The sequence below is a fragment of the Mastomys coucha genome, unplaced genomic scaffold (genome assembly GCF_008632895.1).
Source record: "Mastomys coucha isolate ucsf_1 unplaced genomic scaffold, UCSF_Mcou_1 pScaffold16, whole genome shotgun sequence".
NCBI lineage: Eukaryota > Metazoa > Chordata > Mammalia > Rodentia > Muridae > Mastomys > Mastomys coucha.
The window spans coordinates 7,778,261-7,788,698 of NW_022196898.1; the positions used below are offsets into that span (position 1 = coordinate 7,778,261).

The 10,438-nt window shown below is 39.0% G+C and overlaps 1 non-coding gene across 1 annotated transcript; it reads left to right on the plus strand.

Annotated features, from left to right (window-relative positions):
* The first annotated feature begins 6,405 nt into the window (after positions 1–6,405).
* Positions 6,406–6,470, plus strand: LOC116094523. The gene has a single exon (XR_004120167.1). It is a non-coding gene; the product is annotated as a U7 small nuclear RNA (small nuclear RNA).
* The last annotated feature ends 3,968 nt before the right edge of the window (positions 6,471–10,438 follow it).

Sequence of the window (10,438 nt, forward strand, 5' to 3'; positions counted from 1 at the left end):
TTTGCTCATTTCCTTAACCTGTTTGATTGTGTTTTCCTGTAGCTCTTTAAGGGATTTTTGTGTTTCCTCTTTAAGAGCTTCCAGCTCTTTACCTGTGTACTCCTGTATTTCTTTGAGGGTGCTACTTATGTCCTTCTTAAGGTCCTGTATCATCATCATGAGAAGTGGCTTTATATCTGAATCTTGCATTTCCGGTGTGGTGGTGTGTCCAGGACTTGCTATGGTGGGAGAGTTGGGTTCTGATGAACGCAAGTGACCTTGGTTTGTGTTGTTTATTTTCTTACGCTTGCCCCCCACCCCCGCCATCTGGTTAACTCTAGTGCTCCCTGCCCTTGCTAAATCTGACTGGATCCTGTCCTTTCTGTGATCCTGGTTGTGTCAGAACTCCTCAGAGTCAAGCTGCCTCTGTGATCCTGTGATTCTGGGATCCTGGGATCCTGGGCTTGTTAGATCACCTGGGAGTGTGGCTTTCTCTGTGTGTTGTGGGACGGGCTGCAGAGCTTGTGCCCAAGGTCTGCTCAGAACACTAACCCAGCCAGACCAGAAGGAACCAGAATCACTAGGCTGGCAGAGTTCCTAAGTGCCTGGTCCCGCTGGTCCCAGTTACTCCCAGTGTTGGGACAGATGTTGGTTCCTGCTTACCTCTGATCCTGGGTGTGTCAGAACACCTGGGAGTGGAGCTTCCTCTGGGTGTTGTTGGGAGGCTAGGCTCTTAAAGAAAAATGACTCTCTCTCCCTTAGAAGCCTTAGTTAGGAGTTGTGCTGGAGATTTTCATTCAAATATATATATATATATGTATTGTTTTAAATCACTTTTTATACTTTAATTAGCCACTCTAATTTTATTATCTTATTTTTTTTTTTTTGCAGTTTTGATTTCCAATGAGATATAAACTGAAACTAGTCTTACAGACATTAAAACTCCTTACAGCTTTTGGCTGTGTTTTGCTCTTTAACTTCAAAGCCCTGACACCCTTTCGTAGGATAATGTGCTGTAAATTGATAACCCTGATACTCCTGAGTACTTTCACTATGAGTCCTGGGAGACATTTTGCTTATGTCACAAGCAAGGTGAAAGTAAGGCAATGAAGATACATACTGAAAGTTACTTACCAATGATAGCCACATGTTCTTTGATGAATTGTGTAATCGTTTTATTTTAAAAATACTCAAACAAATATATTCCTAGGCAGGTGCTAGTTATGGTGTAATGTCTCCAGCTGCATGAATATCACTTTCTCCACCATGTGCCACGTCCACATAATCAGAAAATAGTAAATATGCTTTGGTTAACAACACTTGCCAAATTCTATGGCATAAATTCCTACCAAGGATGATTTCGAGGTATCTATGTTATGACATTGAATGTCGAGCTGGGTCTTCCTAATGCCCATTGTGCAGCAATTACACTACCCTCCTTCTCCCATGCCCCACAGATGTGACAGAAGTAAATAACCTCCAACATCTGGATAATAGTAAGAGAGTATAGTTATGAAGCAGTGAGTTTCTAGTGGCTTTACTTACTTTTGGAAGTGCAACATAGTTGTTTGAAAATATGTTACATAATTTGCTTAGTAACTATGTTTAATTCCTAAAAATGTAACTGTCTTCTCTTATGAGCTGGTGGGAGTCAGGTCCAGTGTTCTACTGTTCCTGTAGGAAGAGAAGGTAGGGCGTTCTGGAATATTTCCATACAATGACACATGTTATGGATTAATTTCAGTAAAAAAAGCAAAACCATTTACTTAATAAAGGACATGTTGACTCTATTCGGAATGAAAACAAATCCTACTTCTCATGAACTATCACTTAAATCTCTACAACAAGCACTTGGGGAAGGAGAAGCACTAATGTCCTTTCAGTTTGAATACATGTCTTAATAATTTAAGCCTTTGTGCTCTGAATTCTGCCTTTGTGCCTCAGGCAAATACTAGTTCCCAGCAAGACTTCCTTCTCCAAGAGCAAGAAAAAAATGATTCTTTTTGTAAAATGACCATGAAGATATGAAATAACATTGGTAGTTCAATAGAAAGAGTTCAACATTCTCAGTAGGTGCTAGAACAAGCAAGTTTTAACTTACCACATTATATCGATTAACTTTTCATTAACTTGACACAGCTAGGGCTATCTGGGTGGAAGTTATTTCAATTGAGAAAATGCCCTTCCTCAGATGGGCCTATAGGCATTTTCATGATTAATGACTGATGTGGGGAGGGTCCATTCCACTGTTGGTAGTGCCATTCTTTGGCAAGTAGTCTTAGGTTTCATGAAAATAAATAAATAAATAACAAGGTGAGGGCTCTACAGAGACATGGTCTCTGCCTCTATGCTCCTGCCAAGCTTGCATTCATACTTTGGCTCCCTTAATTATGGACTATGATTAAGATGTGTAAGCCAAATAAAACCTCTCCTCTCCAAGTTGCTTTTGATCATAGCAAGAGAAAGTAAAGTAGGATATGTACAATAAAGTCCTACTCCACAACAAGAAAGAAATGGGGTTTTACACATACATTGTATTTTAAACATTTAAAATGTTAGGCTAAAGAAGTCAGACTATATACTGTATGAATCATTTTTATAAAATTCAAACTAATGTAAGATAGCAAGAAGCTGATTGTTAGTTGCCCAAAGGGTCATGAAAAGGAGAATAATTACAAGAGAACAAGGACATTCAGAAGCAGTAAGAATGTTGGTTATTTTGTTCACAGGGATGGCTCCATGCTTTGCACGTGTCAAAATTCATCTGATATTATGTACAATATATTATGTCATACACATGTACATATGTGTTTATGTAGAATATCTGTATACGTGTGTGTTTTTGTATGTATGTATGTATATATTACAGAGAGTCCAGAGTGAATATTCACGCAAGAAGATACTAAAAGCTGCTATTCAGCCTCTTCAGCAGAGATTCTCAAGGTGAATCAATTTAGTTTGCTCATCTCATAGCCCATGATATCAATTCACATGATGATCACCAACTAGCATGCTTCAAATAAACGGAGTGTGTTCATGTATTCACTGTTCTAAATGCATTGGTACAAAGTGTATACTCTCCTCTTTACATAACATTACCCATCTTTTATAGATAACTCTGCAGATTTGAAACCTGCTGTTTCCCAAATGATACACTTAGTTTCTGGGGAAAGTATATGTGTGTGTGTATATGTGTGTATGCAAAGTGATTTAGTATTTTCTGGTTAATTCTTGTGCATCAAGCACTTTAACCACAGAGCTCCCTGACCCTGCTTCTTAAACCCAGTCATATGTGTTTTAACAAATCTTCCAGGTGAGCTTCATAAGCAGTGATGTTTAAGAACTGATGACTTTTAAGGAATGTGGTGGTTTGAATGAGAATGCCCACCATATGCATGTATGTTTGAATGCTTGGTCCCAGTTAGTGGAACTCTTTGAGAAGGATTGGGGCATTGGGAGGTGCAGCCTTATTGGAGGAGGTGTGTTACTAGATGTGGACTTTGAGGTTTTAAGAGCTCACACCATTCCCTGAAACATACTATCTCTATCTCTTATCTCTATCTCTCTCTCTCTCTCTCTCTCTCTCTCTCTCTCTCTCTCTCTCTCTCTCTCTCTTGCTCTCTCTCTCTCTCTCTCTCTCTCTCTCCTTCTCTCTTTCTCTTCCTCCCTGCCTTCTTCCTCTCTTCTCTCTCTCTTCTCTCTGCTCATGCTTGTGGATCAGATGTAAGCTCTAAGCTACAGTTCTAATGCCATACCTGCATACTTGCTATCCCTGACATGATCAGCATAGACTCTAATCTTCTGGAAATATAAACTCCAACAAACTCTTTTTCTATAAATTGCCTTGGTCATGTGTTTTGCTCCAGAAACAGAAAGTTAACTAAGATAAGGACTGGATTGAAATTCAACTGAAAGGAAATTCGACACGAGAAATTCCTCCACGAGCATCATGTGTTGAAACCTTAACTCCTACTGCATTGTTTCTAGAGATAAAATCACTAATGAGAATGGTAATCTAGGGTTAAGTGGGGTTAAATAATGGTGGGGCTCTAATCTAAGAGGACTAGTATCCTTAAGAAGAGGAAGGAACACTAGACATAGCTCCCTTTCCATGCACAAAGAGGAAAAGTCATGTGCAAACTCATTGAGAAGGTGGCACCTTATAGCTGCTTATAACTGAACATAGTTATCAAAATCTAGTGAAGCTCATATGATGCCACCCCAAGCCACTAAATGCTGGACCCAGAGCTATACAGTTTGTCCTGGTGTTTGTCCTGATAGGTTTCAAGTTTGCTTTGGTCCAGTTTTTCTTTGATTTCCTCTCCTCCCTCACCTTTGGACTAGGAATATCTATTCTATACTTATCAAAGTGTATTTGAAAGATGTAACTTTAAAAAAAAATTCAGAGGCTCACAGTCAAGAGTTTACCTTGAGTCTAAGAAGAGACTTTGGGCTTTTGAACTGTTACATTTTGTTAAGATTTGGGGCATTGTTAAGATTTTGGGAACTCTTACAGATGAACTACACGCATGTTGCCATGAGCCTTTGAGTATTGTATTTGAGTATTGTAATAGAATGCTTGTTAAAAAGTGATATGCTCTGCTGGGCAGTGGTGGCACATGCCTTTAATCCCAGCACTTGGGAGGCAGAGGCAGGTGGATTTCTGAGTTCAAGGCCAGCCAGGTCTACAGAGTGAGTTCCAGGACAGCCAGGGCTATGCAGAGAAACCCTGTTTCAAAAAACCAAAAAAATAAATAAATAAATAAAAAGTGATAAGCTCACAAGATCAATTCAGTCAACATTCAAACATGGAATAAGAATGACCTCTTGAGCTGCAATTCCAGTCTAAAGAATATCAATAATATCAATATTTGGCTTCTTGGGGAAGGAAGAATCAGTTCTCTTTAGGGATGTGGCCAATGGTAGATTGAATATACTCTGGTGGATGGCTCTATATACAGGAGTAAATAGACAGAATAAATTCAATTCAGTGGGTTAAAACAGACAAAAATGCACAAACAGAAGATGAAATTGGGTGGGTCAATTTGAGAGAAATTAGAGTGTAAAGTGATCAAAATACATTGAATGTATGCATTGTACAATTTTCAAAGAGTTAAATTATTATAAATTTTTTAAAGTGATGTTCTTGGGGGAAAGGTGATGTGCATGGACGTCAAGTTGATAAGAGGAGGACTTGTGATGGTTAATCTTAATTATTAACTTGACAGGATTTGAAATAATCTAGGAGACACACCTCTAAGGCATGTCTATGGCAATGTGGCTATACAAAGAGACAGAGAAATACTCTGGTACCTACTTCTAGCTACATTCAGCAACACACCGTCCCATCAAAGAGAAAGTTTATTTTAGATTAAGTCTAGACTTGAGGTGGCAGAAATAGAGAGAATAGAGTAGACTCAAGGAATAGTCTATAGATAACAGTGGTATGAGAGGGAACTCATGCAAACACAACAGAGAAAGCAGAGTGTTGGCCCAAAGATGGATCTGCACTTGCCGAGTCTTGCTTTGCCTTATGTAAGGGATGACATGACATGGTTCCTGCCCCCACCCCAGAACAAGCCAGCAGGGCATGGGCTTCTATGAGTGTTGATGGGCATATGCTGTGGGCATAAGGCTTGTTTGTATAACAGTGTACATATTTTCATGTTCCTCCTTCAAGGAATGTCCTCTCTGTCAAAGTTAATGACTCCATGATAATCAGAGACAGCACAAATCCAGCAGGTAAAGGTGTGGCTATGTCTCAGCAAAATGGTAGAAAGCTATGACCTTCAGGACGGCCCTTAAGGCTGTGGGAAAGAACTCTAAAAACATGAGTTCAAACTATATAATTTCTCAACTATGCAAAATATAAGGAAGCAATATGAATTATATGAGGGGCTTCTCAAACCTAGAAAAATAGAGGCAACTGCACTGCTGAGCCAGCTTGTCAGAAAGATGCAAAGTCAGGCAGATAAAATGGCAGTAGATTCCTGAGTTCAAGGTCATCCTTAGATAGATCGAATTTAGGTGCAGGCATGGTCGGAATTGTAATCTCAACCCAGCTAAATTTACAAAGGCAGGCATACCTCTGAATTCTTTTTGAAATGTTAAAAAAAGGGAAAAAAATACTTCCAGTCTTTTTCTTAAGAGTCATGGGGCTAAGGTCATAGAATGCTGATTTGTGGAGTAGTCAAGATGGAACCTGGAATAAATAACAGAATTGATAGGTAAATAAAAAACTGGGCTTTGGGTCTGCACAAAGTGAAGTAGCAGAAAGCGATAACACTTCCTTAGAAATTTTTTTCTAGTGAAAGCTGAGCTTTCAGGAGATCTCTGGAGAGCAAATACAGCTCTTCAAGATTTTTTTCTAACAGGACTTCCAATTTTGGTTGAAAAATGCATGGAGAGCAAACACAGCTCTTTTAGAATTTTTCACAGCTCTTTTAGAATTTTTTTCTAAAAGGATTTCTGAGCTTGGTCAGAAATCCCAATAATTACTTAGAGAGATAGCACAGCTCTTTTAGAGTGCTTTCTTTCAGCTAAACAGAGAAGGCTGTCTGAAGAGAGAACACAGCTCTTTTAGAATATTTTCTGGCCCTCTCATTTTGATCAGAAAATCCAAGAAATACTTTTAGAATTTTTCTAACAAGATTTCTGACTTGGTCAAAAGATCGAAGAATTTTCTATAGCAGCTTTTCTACTTTGGTCAGAAAACCCATGCACTAACCAGAGATATTTTAGAATTTTTACTAGCAGATATTGCTCAGTCTCAACCAGACAGCTGTCTCAAGCAGAAAGCTAGCTCTCAACCAGAGAGGTTTTTAGAAAAGCAACAAAAAGCTGTCTCAAGCAGAACACAGATAGAGGGCAGTCTGAAAAGCTGTCCTAAGTAGAACAGAGAGAGAGAGAGAGAGAGAGAGAGAGAGAGAGAGAGAGAGAGAGAGAGAGAGAGAGAGAGAGAGAGAGAAATCTGAAAAGCTGTCTCAAGCAGACTACAGAGCCAAAAGCTATCTACAGAAAGCTATCTAGGGAGCCATCTGGAGCAGAGCACACACTATCAGCTTGAACCCATGATTTGACTTCCAGTCCTTTGTTTCACAGCTCTCAAACACCCTTTCTCGCAGAATGCCTCTCCAAGCTGAGGCTGGTCCTTGGCATGTGTTCATGTTTGAAAATGGTGATGATGATGATGTTTGAGATGATGACAAAGCTTTGAGGGTCAGAAAGCTTCTAAAAGAAGCAGAAGATAAATGTTCTCAGAACTAAACAAATTTAATTGCTAGAAGACTACATTTAAAGTCACAAGGTTGAGTTCCAGTCAAATTAACTTTCTGCTGGCTTTGGCAACAGCTTGTGATGTTTCACTTTGTCCAGGACAATTGGGGAACAAGCCAATTATCTGCAGAATGGGGAATAAGAAAAAGCCATTACATGATACTCATTAAGACAGAACTGTCTGAGTTAGGCAGACTACTACAATGAAGCTTTTGTAGTGGAGAAGGGGAACTGAGCTCAGCTCCAAAAACAGTATCAATAAGTGGGCCCTTATAAATAAGCACCAGGGTAATGTGTTTTCATTACAAAGACAACACCATTTTATAATGCCATTTTTTACTTTATACCATTTTTATGTCATGAAATTGTATTTTAATATAATACCCAGTAACCCTTACATAGATGTAAGATTTTTTAGGGCTTGAGGACTTCTCTCTAGAAAAACTATAGCTAACTTTTTCCATTATAACTCCATCAGTCATATTTAACATACACTCCTACCTGTGATGTTATCAGTATTTTTCACCACCACCAATTTGAGAGGGAAAACAGAGTGTTGAGTTGTAGGTTTTAATTTGCATTTCCTAGATTATGTTTAAAGTTATCTATCTTATTTGGTTATTAGGTATTTATGTTACTGATTAGAAATGTTCACATCTTTTGTTCTTTCTTAATCCAGGAAGAAAATAATGCTTTTATAAATTATTTTAATATCAAACATATTTATGTTTACCCTCTATCCTGATAGTATTTTAAAATAAATTTTTCTAGAAATAATTAGGCTCTAAGATACAGTATTTCATATATGTTGACAACATTTACAAAGATTTGTGTGTGTGCCCCCTTTTTGTTGTCTATATTTTTTAAAGATTTATTTTTATTATTTTTGATTATGTGTATGTGTCTGTATGTGAATGTGTCCACATGATATGACAGAGGTGTAGAGCCTCATGGAGCTATAGTTACAAGTAGTTGTGAGCTGTCTGATGTGGGCCAAGAATTGAACTTGGATCCTCTAGCAGAGTGGAATATGATCTTAACCACTGAGCCATCTCTTCAGCCCCTTGACCACTTGTTTTTAATATCATCAGATACCACCATCATTGCCAACATTAAAATCACAATCAACTTTAACATTTACTCCAAATATTCTTTAACTCTTTACTTGAGCTCTTTCACTATGACTGTTGAATGGCATTTCACTAATGTCAGTTTCTTTAGGGAATTGGGCAGCAGATGAACTGGAGGTTTTTCTGTGAAAAGCCCAAACCTCAGGAATGATACCAAGCTTTGTGTTTACAATCTCCTTAGACTGTTCTTGAACAATGGCAGTGCACACAGTACCTCCTCTTCCTCACCAAGTTTCAATTCCTATTTATCTAGAACAGGGCTGCTCTATCTTGTAGGATTTTTGTGAGAGTCGCATGACAAAATACATGTAGAGTGTTTAGTAACATGACCAACACTTGGCAAGTAGAGCACAGAGCCTCCATCTTTTGTTAACATGATACAATTCCATTATTCTTTTCTGTGTGGCTGTTAAAAATAATCTACAATCACCAGCCTTCTGGAGGTTTGTCATATACAGAATAAAAATGATCATTTTATGGAACTACTATAAAATGAAAACATAATTATTGTTTCTGGTCACCCCCATGATCCTTTTTATAATAAGAAACTTTAAAGAACTGTCTAGGCTACCTAGTGAACAATTTACAAAAGCAAGTATTACTATGGCAACGTAAATTATCTCTTGCATGATGAGGAATAAATATGCAAAGATATTGAGGAATTTATGTATAAGGTGGGTGTGTGAAAGTAAATGTGAAGTTGCTTTCCCTGAAAGAGAACAGTGATGCCTAGGACCCACCACTACCAAGGACCAGCCTGGGCTTGGAGAGGGGTTCTGAGAAAAGGGTGTCTGTCTGAGAGTGGCAAAACAAAGGACTCATGGGTTCAAGCTGATGGTCTATGTTCTGTTCAAGACAGGTTTCCAGGGTGCTCTCAAGCGTGAGCTCTAGCTCTCTTCCTCTCCCTCTCCCTCTCCCTCTCCCTGTCTGTCTGTCTGTCTGTCTGTCTCTCTCTCTCTCTCTCTCTCTCTCTCTCTCTCTCTCTCTCTCTCTTTCTCTCTCTCTCTCTCTGTCAGCTTTCTCTGGAGGTCTCAGATAGCTCTCTGCTGGAGATAGATTTTTTTTTTCAGGATCTCTTGAAAATCAAAAGCCTAGTCTTTTAGTTACATATCAATTCAGTCTTTACCTCAGGTTCCCTTTTGATTATCCCCTGAATCAGCATTCCAAGATCCCAGCCCTTGGTGGAAGCCCACACCCTGCTGGCTCTGTTCCAGGGGCAGAAACTCTGTCATTCCATTCATTACAGGGCCAGGCCAGACTCAGTTGCTGATGGATGGAACACTTCTTGCTCAGTAAGATGTTTGTGTTGGATATTATGTGATGTGTTTGAATTGTTTTAAAACACACAAAACATTGATTAGCTTGATTTAAATCCTTTCAAAAGATTAAAATGATACTGGAAATTAAAACGTTTATTCTTTCCTGTGTTAAGTTTTGAAGTCAAGACAAAAATATCCACTTCCTGATTATCTTGTTTTCAGAATCTAAGAAATGGAAATGAGAGGCATTTCCTGACTCTTTCAGAAAGATAATTTGTTGCCTGGCTTACCCATTTTGCCTAAAGCCTTCTGAATCTTTAATAGCTCCTTGACATTGGATTTTGTCAGCATGCACAGATTGCCCTACTTCATGCCCTTGCCTGGAATGGACAATCCATGAGAGGAAGACATGTGCCTCAGCCCCTGACATCTGAGCACCTAGTGAAGGGCTAGGAACAGTACAGATACTGTATCTCCTCAATGCAGAGGGCCAGGAGAATGAATGGAAATATGCCACTTCTGGGAGTAGGATGTGGGGGGACCCTCTAGAAAGTCCCAGAGACCTGTGATATGAGGGACTCCCAGAGCTCAATGGGGGTGATCTTAGCCAAAATGCCCAACAGTGGGGAGAGGGAACTCAAAGAGTCCACATCCAGTAGATAGACAGGGTCCCAAGTACAGGAACAGTGTTACCAATCCACAGTCAACATTTCTGATCCAGAATTGTTCCTATCTAAAAGAAGTTCAGGGACAAAAATGAAGGAGAGACTGAAAGAAAGGCTGTCCAGTAACCAG